Source organism: Callithrix jacchus, chromosome 6, assembly GCF_049354715.1.
Source record: "Callithrix jacchus isolate 240 chromosome 6, calJac240_pri, whole genome shotgun sequence".
NCBI classification, from domain to species: domain Eukaryota; kingdom Metazoa; phylum Chordata; class Mammalia; order Primates; family Cebidae; genus Callithrix; species Callithrix jacchus.
Window position 1 is genome coordinate 116,495,540 of NC_133507.1, and position 23,917 is coordinate 116,519,456.

The window sequence follows — 23,917 nt, forward strand, 5'->3', positions numbered from 1 at the left end:
AGATCATTAAAAGGTTACAAAAATATAGCAGAGGTATGAAAGTATATTTGAGTTAGCCTGGAGAAAAGAAAAACCAGTGGTGACTCCATTCACAATAAATAAATGAAGGCACTTTAGAAATACTTCCCCAGAGTTCAGAGAAAGAGAGGGGATTACATTGTAAATTGATATGCATGAAATATAGGGCAGTACTTCCTGAGATGGAAGTTAAATATTAGAGTTAAATTTGGTAGTTTAAGTTGTCTGGAAATTGTGAAATCTTCTGCCTGTGAATCTTTAAAGTCTGGAGAACTACATAGGAAATCCTCTATTTAGCAAGCACTCTGTAGTTAAGGATTGAAGTTCCTGATCCCCAGGAAAAGCCTTCCACAAAACTGCTGTAAAATCCCCACATCTCCATGCTCAGTGCGCCTTCAAGAGCCATATGTTCACTGAATAACTATTTATAACAATATATGTGTGCTGTTATTTTAAATGCCAAAGATAGGGAGTAAACAAAACAGAAGAGAGGAATGTATCCAATTAAAGTTTATTGAATGTTGCTCCATGTCAGGTACTGAGCAACTAAGCTCAGCTCTTGTAAAACCTACCTTCTTGAAAACCTGTCTCTTGCCATAGTTCCCACTTCCTAGATCTCTCATCCATTTCCTCCCATATCTCTGCCAGACTCTGGTATCTCAGAGATCAAGGCAGGGGATGGAGAATCCTTGCTCCAAAAATAAGTAGAGGGTTCAAGAGTCTGGATCTAACGTTTTCCAAATAGAACATAAATTATCTATGTTTTTAATTTGTCTCAAATTTATCTAAGATATAATATATTCATTGGGTTTTGACTCATTTCCTTTGGACTATCTGCTGTCTGACTGCCAGTAGTGGATGAGACAGAAGAATGATCAATGGTGGTGCTTTTTGGAATCACAGGGAATTATACTAATTGTTGAGACAGGCAAAATTTGAATTTACATTATTTAGGTTGTTTATGACATACATGTAGATTTACTATGTATTTCTAGATGTTTAATAACACAAAATATTTGGAAAGAAGGCTAACCCAAAACTACATGTTGAAATATTAGTTGAATATCTCTAAGTGCTTATTTAGAATTGGAAATTTAATGCCATATAGATTGTGAGTTCTTTGATTTCTTTGAAGGAAGTGTTTGATGGAGTTTGCTTTCTTGGTACTGAATTCAGCATAGAGGCAAGGACTGTTTTCATCTTTATAGAAGTCAACTACGCTGATTTAGAAGCTACCTGTAGGATAGGTTGTCATTTTCCTCCAAATACTTTGAAGCATCCCTGTGTCGTTTGATCTGATTCTCAGAAAGAAGTGCTGGCAGTGGAAGGTAGAATTAGGGAGAAAAGGTGCAGAGCCAGCACTGTTGGAACAGATCATTTCACTGGAAGAATTTTCACCAATTCAGAGATGTGCAAAGTAACCAGGAAAAATTTGCAGTAATTATAGTATGAAGTAAGCATTCTGAAATTAATTTTTTGTGTTTTTATGGAGCAATTACCTATGATCATAATAAATACAGAGATCAACATACCACACATAGGAAATATGGCAGGTGCTTCATAAAAATTTTCCTATTAACCCTTCATAAACACTCTGTAAAGTAAGGAGTATTTTGCAGATGGAAAAACAAAAAACAAAAAAAACAAAACCCAAAACTGAAACCCAGGTAGTAAATGGTTGTGCTGGGATTTAGACTGAAATCTGTCTGGTTCTAACTCTGTATATCTTTTTTTTTTTTTTTTTTGAGACGGAGTTTCGCGCTTATTACCCAGGCTAGAGTGCAGTGGTGCGATCCCGGCTCACTGCAACTTCCGTTTTCTGGTTTCAAGCAATTCTCCTGCTTCAGCCTCCCGAGTAGCTGGGACTACAGGCATGCACCACCATACCCAGCTAATTTTTTGTACTTTTAGTAGAGATGGGGTTTCACCATGTTGACCAGGCTGGTCTCCATCTCTTGACCTCATGATCCGCCCACTTCGGCCTCCCAAAGTGCTGCGATTACAGGCGTGAGCCACCGCGCCTGGCCGACTCTGTATCTTTTTAATTATATCACAACATGTCTTGCTATTGTGCCTATCATTGTACTTTTTTAAGAAAATGAGTGATTTAGGGCTGGGTACCGTGGCTTATGCCGATAATCCTAGCATTTTGGGAGGCCAAGGTGGGTGGATTGCTTGAGTATAGGAGTTTGAGATCAGCCTGGCCAAGATGGCAAAAGTCCATCTCTACAAAAAATACAAAAAATAGTTGGGCATGGTGGTGAGTGCCTGTAGTCCCAGCTATTTGGGAGGCTGAGATGGGAGGATTGCTTGAGCCCAGGAGGTCGAGGCTGCAGTGCCATGATGGAGCCATGATGGTGCCACTGCACTCCAGCCTGGGCGACAGAGTGAGACCTTGTCGCTAAAATAAATAAATAAATAAATAAAAGACAGGGAGAGAAGATGAAGAAATAAAATAAGTGATTTAGAATTTACCCTTGTGGCCGGGTGCCGTGGCTCACACCTGTAATACTAGCACTTTGGGAGGCTGAGGCGGGTGGATTGCCTGAGTCCACGAGTTCAAGACCAGCCTGGGCAGGACGGTGAAACTCTGTCTCTACTAAATTACAAAAAAATTAGCTGAGTGTGGCGACATGCGCCTGTAATCCCAGTTACTTGGGAAGCTGAAGGAGGAGAATTGCTTGAATCTGGGAGGCAGAGAGGTTGCGGTGAGCTGAGATTCGCGCCGTTGCACTCCAGCCTGAGTGACAGAGCAAGATTCCGTCTCAAAAAAAAAAAACGAATTTACCCTTTTAGGTTCAAAGATTTCGACATTCTTAGAAGTGTTTTTGGGTTAAGTAGGCCTTCTGCAGTGAATATTTTCTGTTTGAGGCCAAAGATTAACAGCAGTTAGACGGCAATACCAACATTGTTGCTAGTCAGCCAAGCCTTCCAGGCATAAGTAAAGGTAACTTTTTAAGGTCAGGGTGTTCAAAGAGAGCTCAAATGTTTGAAGGAGAAATTGTGGTGAATGTGATAGTGACTTGTGAATTTAAACCACTTTTGAACATCAGTGATGTCTGAGCTTGAAGAAGAGACAGAAAGGACGATAGCTGGAGATGCCACAGAGATAATGTCACCAAGCAGTGATTATAGAGGCTAAGTCAGCTAAGCCTAGAGAGTTGGATTGAAAGGGGTGAGAGGAAAGTAAATGAAAGTTTGTATGCAAATGAATCATGTCCCTTCAAAGTAGAATTTCAGGTCCATTTAATAAAAAGATCCATTGTATTCAAGGTTGTCCTGCCAAATTACCCAAGGGCATGTATTTTTCATGACATTATTGGTCTTATGTGTGTTGTTTTCTACAAAAGGAGTTTCCCTCCTAAGTTGTAATACTTAAATATTAATATTTCTGTTTTAAGATCCATTTAGAATTGCATTAGTGACCCTGTACATTTTTTATAAGAACATAGAATTTTCTTGTCCCCCACTACCCATCCTTACCCACTGTTATATAATTTATTGTAAATGATATATTCTTGTACTAGAAGTATACACTTTTGGGGTTCAATATGTTTCTTAAATAAGAGGTTATAGTATTATAACTAAAGTTTGAGGCAATCCATTAATTGCATGCTTTAGCACTAAAACACATTTGTTTCAGAAAAGGAAACACTTTTGGTTTTGTAAATTTGCTTATTTTTGAATTTCAAATAGGGCACAATGAATATACCGTATTATACTCTTTTATGTGTATTTTTTTTTTTTCTCAGCAACTTGCTTTTTAACCCTTTGAAAATGAAAGCCTGAAAATACTGTGAATATGCTTGTAACACTGCAAAAGTATTCCGTCTAAGTAAGAAGGTTTTTGGTCATTTGTTACAGAAATAACAACACAACCAGCTAAAAAAAAAATTGCACACACACACACACACACACACACTGTTAGACATATAGATCGGGAAAAATTAAACCAACAATTCAAAAGTTAAAGACTTTGTCATTTCCTAAAATTTGTACTCAGGAATAAAATAAGAGAGAGATCATTTAGCAGTCAAAATCTTGTGATTTCTTCAGCTGTATTTGTATATAAAAGAAGGCCTGGCCAGGTACAGTGGCTCACACCTTTAATCCCATCACTCTGGGAGGCCAAGGCAAGCAGATCAACTGAGGTCAGGAGTTTGAGACCAGCCCGGACAACGTGGTAAACCTCTTCTCTACTAAAAATACAAAAAATTCACTGGGCATGGTGGTTCGCACCTGTAATCCCAGCTACTCGGGTGGCCGAGGCACGAAAATTGCTTGAACCTGGGAGGTGGAGGTTGTAGTGAGTGGAGATCGCACCATTGCACTCCTGCTTGTATGACAGATCGAGACTCTGTCTCAAAAAAAAAAATTAAAACTCTGCTGACTACTTATTTTAATTATCCAGTTATATAAGGAGTCCATTTTTACCATTATTTGTTCCCACCCTCATCCATTTATTAATTACCTAATTGTGTGCAAGGCATTGCTATGGAAAATGAGCCAGGAAAATGCATATTTAAGATAAGATCTTTGATCATTCTGGATTGCTCAGTGGACGCCAGCAAGGCAGTGATACCAAACATGGAAGAAAGCTCAGTGATGATAAACTTAACCACATTTCTTTTTTTTTCTTTTTTCGAGAACAGAGTCTCGCTCTATCATCCAGGCTGGAGAGCAGTGGCACAACCTCCTAGGATCAAGCAATTCTTCCATCTTAACCTCCTAAATAGCTGGGACTACAGGTGCCTGCCACCACACCTGAGTAAATTTTGTATATATTGTAGACACAGGGTTTCACCATGTTGTCCATGCTGGTCTCAAACTCCTGAGCTTAAGTGATCTGCCCTCCTTGACCTCCCAAAGTGCTGAGATTACAGGAGTGAGCCACCGTGCCGGGCCAGCCAAATTTTTATAAGCAAAGAGAAGCTCTTAATTTAGGTATGCATGTACATTTTCCAATTTAAAGCTAGGTACTAATTTTATTTGAACAATATATGAGGAATAAGAGTCTCTTCAAAGCTTCAGGCCTCTTCTAAATGAGGCCCTCCCTTGCATTCCGAGTCTTGAGGAGATTAAAAGTCTCTGAGATCTTCTGTTTTGTACAATTTATTATTCCCCTAGAGGTCGCAGAATTATGACCAGAACCCCTAAAATTTGTCAGGTTCCCCTCAAGATAAACTCTTACTCCGATTCAGTTAGTCAAACCCTGACAGCAATTAATTCAAATCTGTCTTGATGGTCTGACTGTGTACTAGGGCTCCTTTCCAATTTCTCTCTTTTTCTATCTCGTTTTTTTAAATTGTACTTTAGGTTCTGGGGTACATGTGCAAATCATGCAGGATTGTTGCATAGGTACATACATGGCAAGGTGGTTTGCTGCCTCCATCCCCCCGTCACCTATATCTGGCATTTCTCCCCATGTTATCCCTCCCCAACCACCACACCCCCCGCTGTCCCGCCCCCCAACACAACAGACCACAGTGTGTGATGCTCGCCTCCCTGTGTCCATGTGCTCTACATATTCAGAGAAACTTCTCTAGTAACAAACTATAGAAATGCTCCCTGAAAATGTAGTCTTCTCTCTTTTTCTCTTGATGGCTCTGTTCCTATAGACTTGAGATGACATTAACAAAATTTTAATTAGACATAGAATGGAGAAAATAATACAAGTACTTTTTTCAGGGTTGTAAGATATGCATTACTAATCTATATATTATCTGAAAAACAAACAAGACTTACATAATTATGTAGACATGAAAGTAGAAGAGCTTCCCTTTAAAAGCAAACCTTATTTCTAGATTTTAGGGAAGACCTTAGGCATTTCTATTGTGGAGGGTAAACTATAGTTAGAGTCACTTGGAAAGTATTTGTGCAAGGTACAGATGAGGGTAAAAAGGATGTCAAGTAAAATACCATCAATGGGTAATAATTTTCCTGAGCAAATTTCCCCAAAAGACATGATTTTCCTATATAGAGTTACTCATCTGTATCCCAGGCTCACAAACCGGCTGGCAAGTTTTATTGCCAGGAAAATTGATAAATAGTTGTAGCCTAGAGATACAGTTTCTCTCCTTGCACATAAATGTCTTCCGATATCCCTTGGCTGTTTTTATCTCAAAGCATTAATCTGTGTTTCTGGGGGAAAATATATTCATGATGATGCATCAGTAAATTCTCAACAGCTCAAAGATTTGCCTTAAAATTGTATTTTAAAATATTACTTTTCTGAGTTAAGTGAAGAGTTCACTATTACCTAAGAAGTGATCTAGACCTGGAGTTTTGAACCAGAGATATGCAATCTAATTTGCTATAATGACTCTAGAGAGTTTAGTCCTGAGCCATCTTTCAAAACGTTTTGAAACAATAGGTCTAGAAATCTGCATTAAAACAAAACAAAATAACAACCCCCTCCCCCGCCCCCCGCCAAATGACTCACTTCTACCCCAGTGATTGAAGCAAAATAGCTTCAGCTTCAATAATTTTACATTTTTCCATTTTAAAATGAAATAAGCTATGAAGACGCCCATTTAAATTGTGCCAAATTTATGCCACTGTGTGTACAAGAGGGCTGGTGATGTGATTTGAGCCACACCAGCTTCCCACCATTAGCAACACTCCCTAAAGGCAATTATAGTATACAAATTAACATAACCCGGAAGACCTGAGTAGCTGAAAAATGAGGATGAGCGACTTCTAAGGATGTGCCAGTTCCAACTGCTAAGATGCCATGTATGTTTCTTGTTTTTTCTTTGAGACGGAGTCTCACTCTGTCACCCAGGCTGGAGTGCAGTGGTGCAATGTTGTCTCATTGCAACCTCTGCCTCCCAGGTTTAAGTGATTCTCCTGCCTCGGCCTCAAGTAGTTGGGACTACAGTCGCGTGCCACCACGCCCGGATAATTTTTTGTGTTTTTAGTACAGGTGGGATTTCACCGTGTTAGCCAGGATGGTCTCAATCTCCTTGCCTTGTGATCCGCCTGCCTCGACCTCCCAAAATGGTGAGATTACAGGTGTGAGCCACTGTGCCCAGCTGCCATGTACGTTTCTTAATTTTTTTTTTTTTTATTAACCCACAGCTATACATTTTCTTGTATAATAGGAAGTGAGACTAAGAAGGAATTGGAAACAAGACAGGTAAATCTGGGGGAAGGAAGATGTGCATAGTATACTGAATGGCCAGGTGCGGCATTGGGAATCTCTAAATACTGAGGGGCAGCAAAAAAGTACTGAAGAGAAAAATAAATTCCAAAGATGGGAGAGGATGGCTATCTCATGTTTCTGGGAGTGTCTACTGTGTGAACAATTTATTAAGTCCTTTGGGGAATAGATCTCTCTGTAAAGAGACATTAAAATGCATTTTAGAAAAAAGGACCTCTGGTATAAGGAACATTTACAAAGATAACCGCTTTGCATTAGATCAGCAAAGTCAATGTCATTTCTACTGTCTTTCCTAATGCTACAACTTAAACATGTAAGTAACTGCTTTAATGTTATAATTACAGCATACATTGAAACAGTAAACATTCATGAACTATTCATCATCTATAAGAGAACTATGAAGAAGATTTAGATGTTCCCTCTACCCTGGGAGCTTATGAGATAACACTTGTAGGGTTGATGAATTGTCTGTACTTTGAACATATAAAATTCTCCAAAAACATTCATATATCACAGTTGCTCCATGGAGAGTGAAACAGTAAACTAAAATACTTGAATCTTTTGCTACTTAATTTACTTTTCCCTTAGGAAAGTTCAAGATAAATAAACTTTTAACATCTGGCAAACACCTTAAATTTTTACGTATATTAATAATTATTAAATTGCTTTATCACCTTGGCAGGCTCATCTTGCATCAACCAATGTCCACATCCACTTAAATTCATTATTCAATATGCATTTAGTGTATACTATATGCCTGGTACTGAGGCTCTCTGTTCAAGGATTTTATTTTATTTTTCATTGATTGATTGATCGATTGATTGAGATAGGATCTTGCTGTGTCATCCAGGCTGCAGTGCAGTGGCATGATCATGGTTCACTGCTGTCTCAACCTCCTGGGCTTAAGCAGTCCTTCCACCTCAGCCTCCAAAGTAGCTGGGACTACAGGCATGTGCCACCATGTCTGGCTAATTTTTTAAAAACATTTTTGTAAAGATGTGGTTTCACTATGTTCCCGAGGCTGGTCTCAAACTCCGAGACGCAAGTGATCCTCCCACCTTGGCCTCCCAAAGATCTGGGATTATAAGCATGAGCCATCAAACCCACCATCATGTCCAGGCTGTTTTGTTAATCTTATCAAAGCTTTTTCTGTGAAGTTAAATTTGAATGATAATGTCAAATACAAAGGTTACCAGCTCTCACTCTACTTCCTTTTTTTATTTTTTCTGAGACAGACTCTCCCTCTGTTGCTCAGGCTGGTGCAGTTGCATGATCTCAGCTCACTGCAACCTCTACCTCCTGGGTTCAAGCAATTCTCCTGCCTTAGCCTTTCAAGTAGCTGGGACTAGAGGCACATGTACACCACATTAGCTCAGCTAATTTTGTATTTTTAGTAGAGATAGGGTTTCACTATTTTGGCCAGGCTGGTCTCAAACTCTTGACTTCAGCTGATCCACCTGCCTCAGCCTCCCAAAGTGCTGGGATTACAGGTGTGAGCCACCACACCTGGCTCTCCTTCCTTTTAAACAATTGTACTTGATCTGCTGATGTGAATTAAGATTCATGGTTTCATGTTTCTCTTAGAGTCCAGACCCATTTCTACCCATGAATTTGGTATCATCATCTAGTGATAAAGAGATAACAGTTTTTTATTTTGAAACTTCTAAAATAATCAATTCTGATGTGGTAATTTCTACACATTTCAGAGCTCCTTTAAATTAAAGTATGCAATTCAATGGTATTTAATGTTTGAGTTTAAAACATCTTTGTAATTCAGTTTTAGAATTATTATACATTGGAGGAGCTGAAAATTAATAGAGATTGTTATTTTCCTAAAGCAGTCCTTTATAGAGTGGACTAGATTCTTCTTGTAGAGATAGAAAGTTGGATCTTGCAATGCACAATTTAACTGTGAACCGTTTCTCCTTTTCTGCATGCTTTTCACACAGAGGGAAAATGGATAAGAGTGCTAAAAAATAATTTTTTTCTGTCTACAAGACCAGTTTTTTTCTCTTAACATTTCTCTGATATAATCATTTTGTCTTCTGAATCTCACAGCGAAACAGGAACTTTTTCCTGACTCCTTCATGGGCAGGAACTGGAGTGTGGGCACTAGAACTAATCAGCCACTTCAGTGGCGGCAGCAAACTCCACTCACTCAAACCTGTTTCATTGTGCTCCACCCCTCACAAGAGGGAGCACTCAGGTGAGCAGGTGCAGGAGCTGGGGCTAGTGCTTTTGGGTACTAGCAGGAGCAAAACTCCATGTGGGACCTGAGGCAGCGCCTAAGGGGGAGTACCCATGACCCATGAAGCCCCAGAATATTGGTACAGTGAGCATTCTTTTAGCTTTTGCCATCTGTGGACAGGCTTGGTGGCCCCTCTGCCTTTTTGCGTGAGATGGTTGCTTTCTGCTAGCAAGGGCAAAGGGTCAAGTGTGACAGCCTGCTGTATCCCGAGCTCTTGTCTGGCATCCAGGAAAAATCAGGTCACAGGAACAAATTGAAGGATAGCAAAAGCGGGGGATTTTATTGCCATCTCTGGCTGGACTCTACTCTGAAGCCCCGCTGTCAAGCTGTCCCTCTGAAGTCAAACTGCTTCTCTCCAGCATTCAACTGCTGCTTCTCCTCTTGATGTTGTGCTGCTTCTTGGGTCTTTATAGACACAGGGTGGGGTGGGGTGGGGCCATGGGTGGTTTAGGAAAAGGAACTTTTTTTTTTTTTTTTTTGGTGAGACGGAGTCTCGCTGTTGTTACCCAGATTGGAGTGCAATGGCACAATCTCGGCTCACCGCAACCTCCGCCTTCTGGGTTCAAGCAATTCTCCTGCCTCAGCCTCCCAAGTAGCTGGGACTACAGGCACGCACCACCATGCCCAGCTAATTTTTGTATTTTTAACAGAGACGGGGTTTCACCTTGTTGACCAGGATGGTCTCAATCTCTTGACCTCGTGATCCACCCGCCTCAGCCTCCCAAAGTGCTGAGATAAAAGGCGTGAGCCACCGCGCCTGGCCGGAAAAGGAACATTTAATTGGGAAAACAGATATCAGTTCTCACTTTGGGCCAGGGTCTCCAGCTTTTCGGCTTGAGGGCAGGGCTTCACCAGGGACCCTGCCTTTTTCTACCTAGAATTTCTCTGCCTTCTGTCCCTATCAACAGTGTGATATGTAAAGGTTAAAGAAGAAATTCAGATTGAATCTTCAAACTCACATGCAGTTATCAAAAGAGAGACCGATTTTAAAAGAACTCAGCTGTAACCTGAAAATTTGCAAATACAAGTATGTTTTACTTCTCTTACAGAAGACCATATTTCCAACTTTGGTGGTAGAACACTGGTTGTGTTAACACAGAATAATGAATACTTTTCCATTGATCTACGTAATCTGATTTCATTTCTTGACATTGGATATGTGCTAAGGGTTTTCTCCTAAACACCTGGTTACTTTCTGATCCTGATTACTATATAACAGAGGAATAATGCTTTATAGTCCTTGAGTTTTTAGTGTTATATTCTCATCTCCTTAGGAGTTCTCATTATGTTTTTATTAAAATTTAATTTTTTCTCTTTTATTTGATTTGCCTTCATATAAGCCACCTGTTTTAGTTGTTCAACTTGATGTATCTCTTTCTGGCTATTGTGCCTTGTTAAATGACTAGTAATAATTTTATTTTGCTTCTTTCAGGGAGTTTGGAACATATCAAACTTTGGTGATGAGGATTTTGGGTCTTTTGAATATTGTTGTATTGACAGAAATGTAAGAATATGTATGAGTAAAGATGCTTTCAACTGTAAGGAACAAAAAACACTTCTAAAAGTCACTTGATGAAGAAAATTATTATCTCACATAATAAGAAATAAGAATTCTACTGATAGGACAGTTTCGGTGTTGAATAATTCAGTGATTCAATGTTGACATCAGGCCAGGTACAGTGGCTCATGCCTGTAATTCCAGCACTTTGGGAAGCTGAGGTGGGTGGATCACTTGAGGTCAGGAGTTCAAGACCAGCCTGGCCAACATGGTGCATGTAGCCCTGTCTCTACTAAAAATACAATAACTAGCCAGGCATGATGGTGTGTGCCTGTAATCCTAGCTACTCGGGAGGCTGAGGCAGGAGGATTGCTTCAATCCAGGAGGTGGAAGTTGCAGAGAGCCGAGATTATGCCACTGCACTACAGCCTGGGCAACAGAGCAAGACTCTGTCTCAAAAAGGAAAAAAAAAATGACATTAGTTTGCCCAGAAGTTTTATATTTTTCTACTTTCCCAAATTCAGTGTGTTGTTTGTCCTCTTGGGCAGGCTATTTCTAGGCTTTCCATATAGATGCCAAAGGCAGAAAAGGGAAATTTGTTTTCACTTCCATTTATCTTGTTAAAAGGAATAACCTTTCCTAGAGGCCCCTCTGGGTTATTCCAGAACTAACTGGTAAGTAAAATGGATTATCAGTTGGTTTCACTCAGCAGTGGTCCATGGAACCCGGAGTCCTGAGATCCTTTCAGGGAGTTCATAAGGTTAAAATCATTTACCCTAATAATGCAAACGTATTATTTGCTTTCTTCACTGCGTTGATGGTGCAGAAGCAGCAATAGTGGATAGCATTGCCACTAGTTGAGCACAAATCAAAAACGTGACACATACTAGAAGCCGTCTTCTTGACTGTCAGGTACCACATAAAGTTTCATGTTTTGATCATTTGCTTGCTTTCCTGGCACATGCTGAAATGCTTTAGTTATCTCAGTCACAGTATCCCTTAAGTAATTGAATTGTGAGCTGAAATGATCACTTTTTTTGTGGAACCCCTCCCTTTTTTTTTTTTTTTTACTTGAAAGACTGACAAACAAAATATGGTTATTTAGAGTTGGATATTTTGCAGACATTTTCTTGAAAATGAAAAAAAGTGAGCCTGACATTTCAAGGAAAACAAAAGGCAGCATTTGTTGCAAATGATAAAAAGATTTGTCTGAGATTGGTGCTGATATTAACAAAAGTGATTTTTTTACATGGTATGATGAAATGTATTTGAAAGATCTGCATAACTCGGTGAATTAATATGATCAATGCATGATACAAAATTATAGGTGGGTTAAAAGATCCATTCAAAATGCATACTAGGCCAAAATATCTAAGGGGAACAGAGTACAAAATTTCACTCAGGTTTCCTGATTTCACTTTGTAATTAACCTTCAACAAACTACCACTTTTTTGAGTTTTAATGTAGTATTAAAGAAGAATATTCAAATTTATCTGAGATAGCTATTAAAATATTTCTTCCACTTTCAACAGCATATTTGTATGAGACTCAATATACATTTCTTTTTTTTTTTTTTTTTTTTGATGGGAGGAAGGGAAGAAAGGAGGAAGGGAGGGAGGGAGGAAGGAAGGGAGGGAGGGAGGAAGGAAGGGAGGGAGGGAGGGAGAGAAAGGAAGGAAGGAAATCAGGCAGTGAGAGAGACATTGCCGACCTGGATCTAGAGGTCTACAAGTTGATTTTTTTTTTTTTTTTTGAGAGAAGGAAAGAAAAAAATAGGAGTGAAAGAGAGGAATAAAGAGGAAGAAAAAGAGGGAGAGAGAACGAAAATGTTGCTTTATTCTAAAAAAAATGGGTATTAATAATGGCCAATCAATATTTCATTTAAACCTATGAGTAGGTGTGATGTGGTATTGACAAGAATGTATATTTTGTGTATTTAAAGTGGAGAGCTCTATAAATATTTATTAAGTTTACTTGTTCCGGATCTGAGTTCGAGTCCTGGATATCCTTATTAATTTTCTGTCTCATTGAGTCTAAGTCTCCATGTATCTGGGTGTTAGGATTGTTAGCTCTTATTGTTGCACTGATCCTTTTACCACTATATCTTTGTTAATTTAAAATCTATTTAATCAGATACGAGAATTGCAACTCCTGCTTTTTATTTATTTATTTATTTTTGCTCTCCATTTGGTTGGTAAATCTTTCTCCATTCCTTTGTTTTGAGTCTTCGTGTATCCTTGCATGTGAAATGGGTCTGGATGTAGCATACCATTGGGTTTTGGCTGTATCTTTTGATTGGGGGATTTAGTCGATTTAAATTTAGGATTACTGCCATTTGATGTTAACTGGCTGTTTTATCCATTCGTTGATGTAAATTCTTCTTTATGTTGATGCTCTTTACTTTTTGGCATATTTTTAGAAAAGCTAATACTGGTTGTTTCTTTCTATGTGTAATGCTTCTTTCAGAAGGTCTTGTAATGCAGGCCTGGTGGTAATAAAATCTCTGAGTACTTGCTTGTTCATAAAAGATTTTATTTTTCCATCAGTTGTGAAGCTTAGTTTGGCTGGATATGAAATTCTGGGCTGAAAGTTCTGTTCTTTAAGGATGTTGAATATTGGCCGCCACTCTCTTCTGGCTTGTAGAGTTTCTGCTGAGAGATCTGCTGTAACTCTTATAGGCTTCCCTTTGTGGGTAACTTGACCTTTCTCTCTGGCTGCCCTTAGTATTTTCTCCTTCGTTTCAACCCTGGTGAATCTAATGATTATGTGCCTTGGGGTTGCTCTTCTTGAGGAATATCTTTGTGGTGTTCTCTGTATTACCTGGGGTTGAATATTGTCCTGCTTTGCTAGTTTAGGAAAATTTTCCTGAATAATAACCTGAAGAATATTTTCCAGCTTGGATTCATTCTATCCATTGCATTCAGGTACACCTATCAAATGTAAATTAGGTCTTTTCACATAGTCCCACATTTCTTGGAGACTTTGCTCATTCCTTTTTATCCTTTTTTCTCTAATCCTGGTTTCTCATTTTATTTCATTAAGTTGGACTTTGACCTCTGATATCCTTTCTTCTGCTTGATCAATTCGAGTGTTTAAACCTGTGTATACTTCTCGGAGTTCCTGTATTGTATTCTTCAGTTCCATTTATTCACTTATATTCCTCTCTAAGTTGTCTATTCTCATTAGGATTTCCTCAAACCTTTTTTCAAAGTTCTTAGTTTCTTTACGTTGGGCTACAACATGTTCTTTTAACTCACAGAAGTTTCTTATTATTCATCTTCTGAAGCCTGATTCTGTTAATGGGTGTGCTCGTTCTCCATCAAGCCTTGTTCCCTTGTTGATGAGGAACTGTGATCCTCTTTAGAGGAAGAGGCATTCTGATTTTGAGTATTCTCAGCCTTTTTATGCTGGTTTCTTCCCATCGTTGTAAATTTATCCACCTGTCGTCTTTGTAATTACCAACTTTCAAATTAGGTCTCTGAGTGGACGTCCAAGTTGTTAATTCCCAGGGCTGAAATATGAGCAACCCACTGCACTGGCCAAAACAGCGGCATTAAGACTGATGGTGCTTTTCTGCCCGGGAATCTCCAGTCTGGCTTCCTTCTTGAGTCCTTAATAGGTGACTCTGCCTTCCCAGAGCTCCAAACGTTGGTCAGAAGGGGAACCAGTCCCATTTACTCTGCACCAAGAGCTAATGTGCAGGCCACAAGAGTCATGCTGGCGACCCCTGCGGCTTCTCCACTGGGAATCTTCTGCTCTGTGAGCGACAAAAATTTGTCTGAAAGTGTGGCGTCCTCTCGTTCTCTGCGCTTTCACTGGGAGCTGCAATCCCGAGATGTTAGTGATCAGCCATCTTGGATCGTTCTCTCAATATACATTTCAGCCAAGACAGCAGACTAATGCCGAAGCAGATATGAGAATCCATGTCTTCTATCAGGCTAGGCTTCTTGAAATTTTTTTTCTTATTTTGAAAACTAGAGTTATTTTGCTGTAAAATATTATTAATATTGCATGTAATGGGTTTATTTTTACATGAAATAGTATTTTAAAATTTTCTTTTTGGTTTCTAAAATGGTAATTATTGATAGATGTGATTCACATAAACAAATGCACTTTGTAGTCCTCAGTAGTTTTAAATAATCCCAGCACTTTGGAAGGCCAAGGTGGGAGGATCATTTGAGTCCGGGAGTTCAAGACCAGCTGGGACAACATGGCAAACCCCCATCTCTATAAAAAATTTAAAAATATATTTTTAAAGAGTATTAAAGGGCCCTGACACCAGAAATTTGAGAACCATCTGGTTTACACTAATCAAAGATTTACCATTTGGGGCTTGGCTTTGGCCTCCCCTCTGTACATAATTCCCTCTAGTCTCAATAAAAGCAGGATATTATTAACAAAGTAAAAGGGTGGGGCATTGCTAATGGCTTGATGAGGCAGCAGTGGTCTGCCACAGTTAAGGTGAATGAGAATTGTTCCAGTGGCACGTGGCAGTCAGAGCTGTAACCTCTTGGAAAATGTTGACAAAAGATTTTTCAGGTCTCAGGGACAGAGACCTCACAATGCAATGCTCCTGGGCTGCCAGAATATAGGGGAAAGCTTTCTCCATGAGCTGCACATAGAAAGTGGACTGAGGCAGTTCGTTGGGGGATCAACTTGAGTCTCTGGTCTGCCTACCAGAAACAGTGGTGGTCTTTGCCCCAAGCTGGAGGTATTCTGGCTCTTTCACAGGGAACACAAAACATCTCACATATTTATCTCATACCAGGACTGCAGGGACTCACTCAGCTGTACTGGGGCTCACTTCCAGGTTCTACAAGTCAGCCAAGGCTGTTTTGAATGATGGATTAGTAATTATGCAAGAAAATGAATGCAGTGACAGTAAAGAAGGCAGGTAGAAATACAGTCAAACAATATTTGTATGAGACGAGAGAGAATAATGGTGGTCAAGAAAACAGTAATAGGTATATGTATGGTTCCTGTTGGATGAATAGGGAAGTTATAATGCTCACTCTTAACCGTGATTGAGGCACAACCGGAGCCAGAGGATTCAGGTTTTAAACAAGGGTTTCTCCTTCGGACATATTGAGTTTAACATCCCTGAAGGTCTGTGTATGTAGAAATGTTCACCAGTTAGTTGGAACTATGATTTGACCTTTAAATAAGATTGGACTTAGAATCTCAGAATGTGCAACATAAAGTCCTTAGTTGAAGCTGTTGGAGTTGATGAGATTTCTTTCCCCCTGAGAGATACTAGGAAGTTATAAGACAAATTAGTCAAGTTTAGGAACTTAGGAAATACTGCTTAAGAGATGGGAAGAAGAACAATCCAGTGTCAGGCTAGAAAAGGTATTAGGAAGGAAGAGATCATAGAGAAGATGGTATCAAAGATAGAAGAGAGCTCCCCTAAGGAGATTGTTCTACAGTGCAGGAGGAAGACTGTGAAAAGTCAGTAAAATTTGTCAAGTAAGAGATCAACAATAATTTTATTTATTTATTTTATTTTTAAATTTTTTGTAAATAAATAGAGACGGAACCTTGCTATGTCGTCCCGGTTGATCTCGAACTCCTGGACTTAAGCAATCCTCCTGCCTCAGCCTCCAAAATGCTAGGATTATAGATGTGAGCCACTGTGCCCAGCCTCAAAAATAACTTTAAAAAAATAAATAACCTACTTTATAAAACAGTTCTTTTTATTTGTTTTTGGGTTTTTGTTTTGTGGTTTTGTTTTTTTTTTGTTTGAGACAGAGTCTCACTCTGTTGTCCAGGCCCAAGTGCAATGGTGCAATTTGGGCTTACTGCAACCTCCACCTCCCAGGTTCAAGTGATTCTTTTGCCTTAGCCTTCCGATTTACCTGGTACTACAGGCGTGTGCCACTATGTCTGACTAATGTTTGTATTTTTTAAATTATTTTTTATTTTTTTAGTAGAGACAGGGTTTCACCATGTTGGCCAGGCTGGTCTCAAACTCCTGACCTCAAGTGATCCACCCACCTTGGACTCCTGAAGTGTTAGGATTACAGGCGTGAGCCACTATGCCCAGCCTAAAACAGTTTTAGATTTACAAAAACACTGCAAAGATAGTACAGAGAGTTTCTATACACCCCCACATCCAGTTTCTCTTATTACTACTATCTTCTGTTAGTATATTTGTTACAATGATGAACCAATATTGATATACATTTATTAACTAAAGTCTATAGTTTATTCACATTTTATTAGTTTTTACCAAATGTCATTTTTCTGTCCTGAAATCCTAAGTCACCACATTACATTTAGTCATTATGAGTCCCTAGGTTCCTCTTGCTTGTAGCAATTTCTCAAATTTTTCTTGTTTTTTGATGACCTTGCCAGTTTGTTTTTGTTTTTGAGAAAGGGTTATGCTAGTGCCCAGACTGGACAGCAGTGGCACCATCATAGCTCACTGTAACCTCTAACTCCTGGGCTCAGGTGATCTTCCTGCCTCTGCCTCCTATGTAGCTGGGTCTACAGGTGCACACCACCATGGCTGGCCAATTTTTAGATTTGTAGAGATGGGTCTCACTATGTTTCCTAGGCTGGTTGTGAACTTCTGGCCTCAAGGGATCCTCCCATCTTGGCCTCCCAAAGTGTTGGGATTACAGGCATGAGCCACTGTGCCTGACTGACCTTGACAGTTTGAGGAGGTACTGGTCAGGTATTTTGTAGAATGTCCCTGATGTTTTTCTCATGATCAGACTGGGGTTAAGGGTTTTGAGGAGGAAGACCACAAGGGTAAAGTACCATTTTCATCACATTGTAACAAAGGTAACTCCTAGCAACATGATTTGTCATTGTTGATGTTGACCTTGATCTTTTGGCTGGGTAAGCATTTGTCAGGTTTTTCCACTTTAAAGTTACTCTTTTCCCCCATTTCCAGACTGTACTTTTTCAAAGGGAGTCACTATGGATAGCCCACACTTAATGAGTGGGAAGTTATGTTCTGAATTCTTATATTTTATTTTTTTGAAATGGAGTTTTACTTTGCTACCCAGGCTGGAGTGTGGTGGCATGATCTCTGCTCACTGCAACCTCCGCTTCCAGGGTTCAAGCAATTCTCAACCTCCCAAGGAGCTGGGATTACAGGTGAGCGCCATCACACCCAGCTAATTTTTGCATTTTTAGTAGAGACAGGGTTTTGCCATGTAACCCAAGCTGGTCTAGAACTCCTGACTTCAGGTGATCCCCCTGCCAAAGGCCTCCCAAAGCACTGGGATCATAGGTGTGAGCCACAGTGCCCGACTGCTCTTAATCCTTAAAAGATGGAAACTCTTCATAAGTTATTTGGAATTCTTCTTTAGGAGATACTTGTCTGTTCTCTGCCATTGTTAATTAATTTCTTCATTCATTTATATCGGTGTGGAGTTATGGATATTCGTTTTATAGTTCGGATTATAACCCCAAACTATTGATTTTGTTGCTCAAATTATGTCATATTTGGCTTTTGGGAGCTCTTTCAATTGGCTTCTGTGACTCTTTTATATACCCTCATTCAATGATGACTCTTGGGAGAGCAATTTCACCAGAGTGGTAAATACACAGGCGTAACAGTAAGTTGAGAAGTAAATAAGTGTTGAAGAAGTGGAAGCACAAGGGCAGTTAAGTAGTACCTTAAATTGGGGTGAGGCTTAATATTTGTCTTTATAAGTCCTTAACACATTTTAATCTCCTAACACACAAGTACGAAAGCCTTGCCTATGCCATGAAAAGCCCTGAAGCATTAAAAAAAAAAAAAAAAAAAACCCCAAAAATCCCAAAGTGATCAAATTGGATGAACACTGAGGACGCCACTAAAATTTTATATCTAATGAAGCTGAGCAAAAAATAAATAAATAAATAAATAAAAATAGTTACTGTTTGTTCTTATGGCTTTAATATTTGGCATACACTAATTTTTTTAAACAGGGAGTAATGGAAACATTAATTATAATGTGAATATGCCAGAATATTTGAAGACGCCACTAAAATTTTATATCTAATGAGGCTGAGCAAAAAAAAAAAAAATAGTTACTGTTTGTTCTTATGGCTTTTATATTTGGCATACATTAATTTTTTTAAACAGGGAGTAATAGAAATGTTAATTATAATGTGAGTATGCCAGAATATTTGATGTACTTAAAGCTTCTCTATGAATGCCAACAGTGCAGGATTATAGAGAAAATGATTTGATCTTAGGTTTCATTTAAATTCCTGCAAAGACTTGATCTTCAGAAATGGTATAAAAATGTTTCCCAATGAATAGGTATTTTTTCTCACAATGAATATCTTCTAGCAGTAAAGCAATTTAAAAATATTTAGAAAACAAAAGTTGTGTTCATTTTGTTCTCTGATCATTTCCTCATTCAAATTAACTGATGAAGTTTAAAATTTTTATTGGGGCAAAAGAGGTGAGAGAGAGTTGGGGTGTTGCTTGATAGGGTGTGGACAGGTTAAGGATAAAGAGAAAATATTAATTTGTAACCCCTCCCACATACACTATTATTAGCTATGTTTCATGCTTTGGGTCCAGGGAAGCCATTTCCAGCAGCCATCCTAGTAATATTCACCCAGTACCTATTTTGCACCAAGCAATGTGCCAGGTGCTGAAGATAGTACATTGAACAAGGCACAGTCCCTGCTCTCAAGGAATTGGTGAGTATAGGAGACATCCTGGAGCAGGGAGGGGGTAGATAAGTGAGCCACAAATGCAGCACAGTGCAAAACATGTATTATGGTGGAAGGCACATGTAAGTGTATAGGAGGACACCTAACCCAAAGAGGAGCAGGGAAGTTCATAGTGATGTATAAACTGATTCCTGAAGGACGAATCAGAAGTAATCAGAGAATGCAAGGGGAAGGGGTACTGAGGAGATGAGGCACTTCAAGTGAGAAGAAGCACAACATCTGAGGAAGTAACAAATCTTTCAGTATGGCTGGATTGTAGAGTTTTAGAGTTGTATTGATCAAGAGAACCGTAATGTGAATCACATGCAATTTAAAATTTAAAAAATTTTTAGTACTCACATTAAGAAAGTAAAATGAATGTTTATAATATTCTTATTTAGTCCAATGTACTTAAAATATTTGTGTGTAATCAATATGAAAAATTATTAATGGGACTTTATATATTTTTTGTACTAAGTTTTAGAAATTCAGCATATATGTTTTATGCTTATATCACATTTCAGTTTAGACTAGCCAGATTTCATGTGCTGAATAGCTACAAGTGACTAGTGGCTACCATATTAGATAGAATAGTTCTTTTTTTTTTTTTGAGATGGAGTCTTGCTCTGTCTCCCAGGCTGGAGTTCAGTGTCACGATCTCAGCTCATTGCAACCTCCTCTTTCCAGGTTCAAGAGATTCTCCTGTCTCAGCCTCCCGAGTAGCTGGGATTATAGGCGTTTGCCACCCTGCCTGTATTTTTTGTAGAGACAGGGTTTCACCATGTTGTCCAGGCTTGTTTCAAACTCCTGACCTCAACTGATCCACCTGCCTTGGCCTCCCAAAGTGCTGGGATTACAGGAATAAGCCACTGTGCCTGGCCCGATAGTGTAGTTCTAGTGTGAAGTCACAAGCAATTAATCTGCAGAGATAATATGAGAGCAGATTAGGGCAGATAATTGTTTGTCAGACAAATTGTTTAACCCAGCGGTTATGGGAAGCTGCAAAAGGTCTATCAAATTAGTGATGACTCTAATTTTCACAGTGGAGAATGGATTTTAGGTAGGCTTGATCAGAGGCCAACTAGGCCATAGTTGGTAATAACCTTAACCAGCCGAGTAACTTGGGTGTGGTGAAAGGTAGAAGTCTGGACACAAGGAGAGAGAATCTCTAAGGACAGACAGTGTGTTGAGGGAGAAGATAAGGAATAACCCCCTCACTTCTGCTTTCTCCCTCAAACCCCTGAGGATCACAGCAGAACCATTTTGAGGATTGGGGGAAATGAGGAAGAATGGCAGGATTGAGAAGCAATGTGTTCTTCTTGGGACATTTTAAATGATCCAAGTGTAATGTTTGTATGTGAAACAGAGAAATTGATGTCACCAGTATGCAGACAGTAACTGAAGCCATGAGATTGGACAAAATTACCCAGGATGAGTCTATTAAAGAGTATTTATCATACTGAATTAAAGATAAAAGTACCTAGGAGCTGATTTAAAATGCAGATTTTTGGTCTTCACCCCAAGATACTGGTTCAGTAGCTGTTGGGAGAGGTCCAGAAATTGTGCGTTTAACAAGAGCCCCTAGGAACTGATAAAGTGGTGCTTAAAACACTCCTTTACACACACTAGTGTAGAATAATACATAAGAGGACCCAGAAGGAGATTGCCTCCCTGTATGGAAGGTTAGAGAATAAAAGCCCTTGAAGAAGCCAGGAAATGAGCCACTAGAGAGGTTAATGAGAAACCAGAAGAGTGCTGCCTGCTATTAAAGGAAAAGGAGGTGCCAGATTCTTATTTAAAGGAGAGCAAGGCCGACGGTGGGACAACTAGATAGATACCTTACTTGGTGGGACAATCATTATGGGAAAAACGCACTATCCTTTGGCTACTGCTCAAGGTGTCTGTCCTGGAGATGCCATCTCACCATACCACCAAATTCATCAAGTTTCTTGAGGCTTTGGAGGAAGTGGTTAACTGCCTCAAAGTAGCAGAGAAAGTAAATAGAATACTAGTTGAAAGTGACAATTGGATTTAGTAACTAAGGCCATTGGGTGTCAGTCTGGATAACCTAGTAGGAATGGAAGCCCAACTGCAATAGGTGAGTTGAACGAGTGGGTCAAGTACCTGTAGAAAAGCATTCTTGGCAGAGAAAAGGAGAGAGAGAAGGCAGAGTGCATACAAGGATGTTTACTTAGGGAATGCTAAGGGATGTGTGCCCTTCTTTCAGAGTGTCCATCTTATTTCATTTCTATTGTGTAGGTTGAGTCAATACTGTGAAACCATAGAATCTCTGCCTGTGTTTCATAAATATACTTATTAAATAATTTAGGTTTATATATTTAAATCAGTCAAATGATCTCCAGTCATACTGTCACTTCTACTAGTAACTGAATGGATACTGAGTACTAGCTAAGTACTAGTTGAGTACTAGCTTAGATATTGCACATATGCAGTAAATATTTAAAAGACCTGTTTTGCTTTCAGTATGAATGTGGAGTGCTACAAAGTATCAAAACAAATAAAAGGAGATATAAATAGGAGTATTATATTTAGTTCCATTCTAAACATAGCTGAATATTTAATTAGGTTAAATGCAAGTTAGTTTTTTTTTTTTTTTTCCTTCAAAGAGGGCAGATTTGTTTTGGAATGGAGCCGATTAATTTGGAAATCACATTTGTGTCTAGGTTTGGTGACTCATGCCTGTGATCCCAGCACTTTGGGAGGCCGAAGTGAGAGGATTGTTTGAGCTCAGGAGTTCAATACCAGCCTGAACAACATAGGAAGACCTTGTCTTAACTAAAAATTTTAAAAAATAGCTGCATATGGTGGTGCTCACCTGTAGTCCCAGCTATTCAGGAAGCTGAGGTGGAAAGATCACTTGAGCCCAGGAAGTCATGGCTGCACTGAGCTTTATCATGTCACTGTACTCCAGCCTGGGTAACAGAGAGACACCTGTCTCAAAAAAAAAAAAAAAAAAAAAAAAAAAAGGGAAAATAAAAGAAAATCACATTCACATCATATTTAAAGTTTGCCTAGTTGCCTCATCCATGACCAATCTAACTACTTTATTTAAAAAAAAAAAAAAAAAGAGTGCTGGGCAGAGATATAATAGTATCACACTGGTGAATGCCATTTGCTACACATTTTGGTTATCTCACTGTTCCAACTATACAAACCAGCTACTGGTTTGTATTTGAAGTTCCTACTTAAAATATAGGGAGACTATACAAACTAATTCTAGAAACTTTGTCTCAAAATTACATTGAAAGTTCTAGGTTTATAAAATCATTTACATACTATATAATACGGTTTCATTCCTTGACATTATAGACATTAGATCGTATGTTCGTTTAATTTGTATTTATGCAATGCTTTATTTTTTTACTTTCATTATTCCAAACAGAAATGCTACCAATTAAACATTAGTTTCCCATTCCCTCTTTCCACTCAGTCCTCTGGTAACCTCTATTCTACTTTCTTGTCTCTGTTAAATATTCCTATTCTAAGTACCTCATAGAAGTGAAATCATATTATATCTGTGTTTTTCTGTTTGGCTTATTTCACTTAGTATAGTGTTTTTAAGGTTAATTCATGTCGTAGTATGTATTTCTATTTGATCCAAAGTTAATGTATTACCTTGATCAAAAAAATAAAAATTAAAATAAACGATAGCCAGCAAAACATTAACCACTCTACAGGTATTGAAAATGAAGCTGAATGAGCAAGTTAAACCCATAGGTAATAAGTTAGAAGAGTTGTTGTTCAGGTTTGATTCTATCTTTTTTTGTGTATGTGTGACGGGGGTCTCACTCTGTCACCCAGGCTGGAGTGCAGTGGCACAATCACAGCTCACAGCAGCCTCGACCTCCCAGGCTTAAGTGAGCTTCACACCTCAGCCTCCTGAGTAGCTAGGACTACAAGTGTGCACCACCACAACTGGCAACTTTTTGAATTTTTTTGTAGAGATGGGATTTCGCCATGTTGCCCAGGCTAGTGTTGAACTCCTGGGCTCAAGTGATATAGGTGAGCCATCTGACCTGGCTCTTACCTGGCCTCTTCTATCAAGACTGTACACAGGTCCCTACTTTTGCAAAAACATCTATACCACTTCCTCTGAAAATTTTAGTAATTAAAAAAAGAAACAGCCCAGACGTGGTGGCTCACACCTGTAATTCCAACACTTTGGGAGATGGAGGTCAGCCAATCGCTTGAGCCCAGGAGTTCAAGACCAGCCTGGGCAACATGATGAAACTCTATCTCTACAAAACATTTAAAAACTAGCCAGGTATGGTGGCATAGGCCTGTAGTCCCAGCTACTCTGGAGGCTGAG

The 23,917-nt window shown here is 39.1% G+C and overlaps 1 protein-coding gene and 1 pseudogene across 9 annotated transcripts in view; one reads left to right on the forward strand and one right to left on the reverse strand.

The window, feature by feature from the left end:
* Window positions 1-23,917, forward strand: part of SLC39A10 (solute carrier family 39 member 10) — a 313,899-nt gene that overhangs the window by 189,195 nt on the left and 100,787 nt on the right. The window lies entirely within an intron of this gene.
* LOC118154827 (small nucleolar RNA U3) lies at window positions 5,501-5,602 on the reverse strand (annotated as a pseudogene).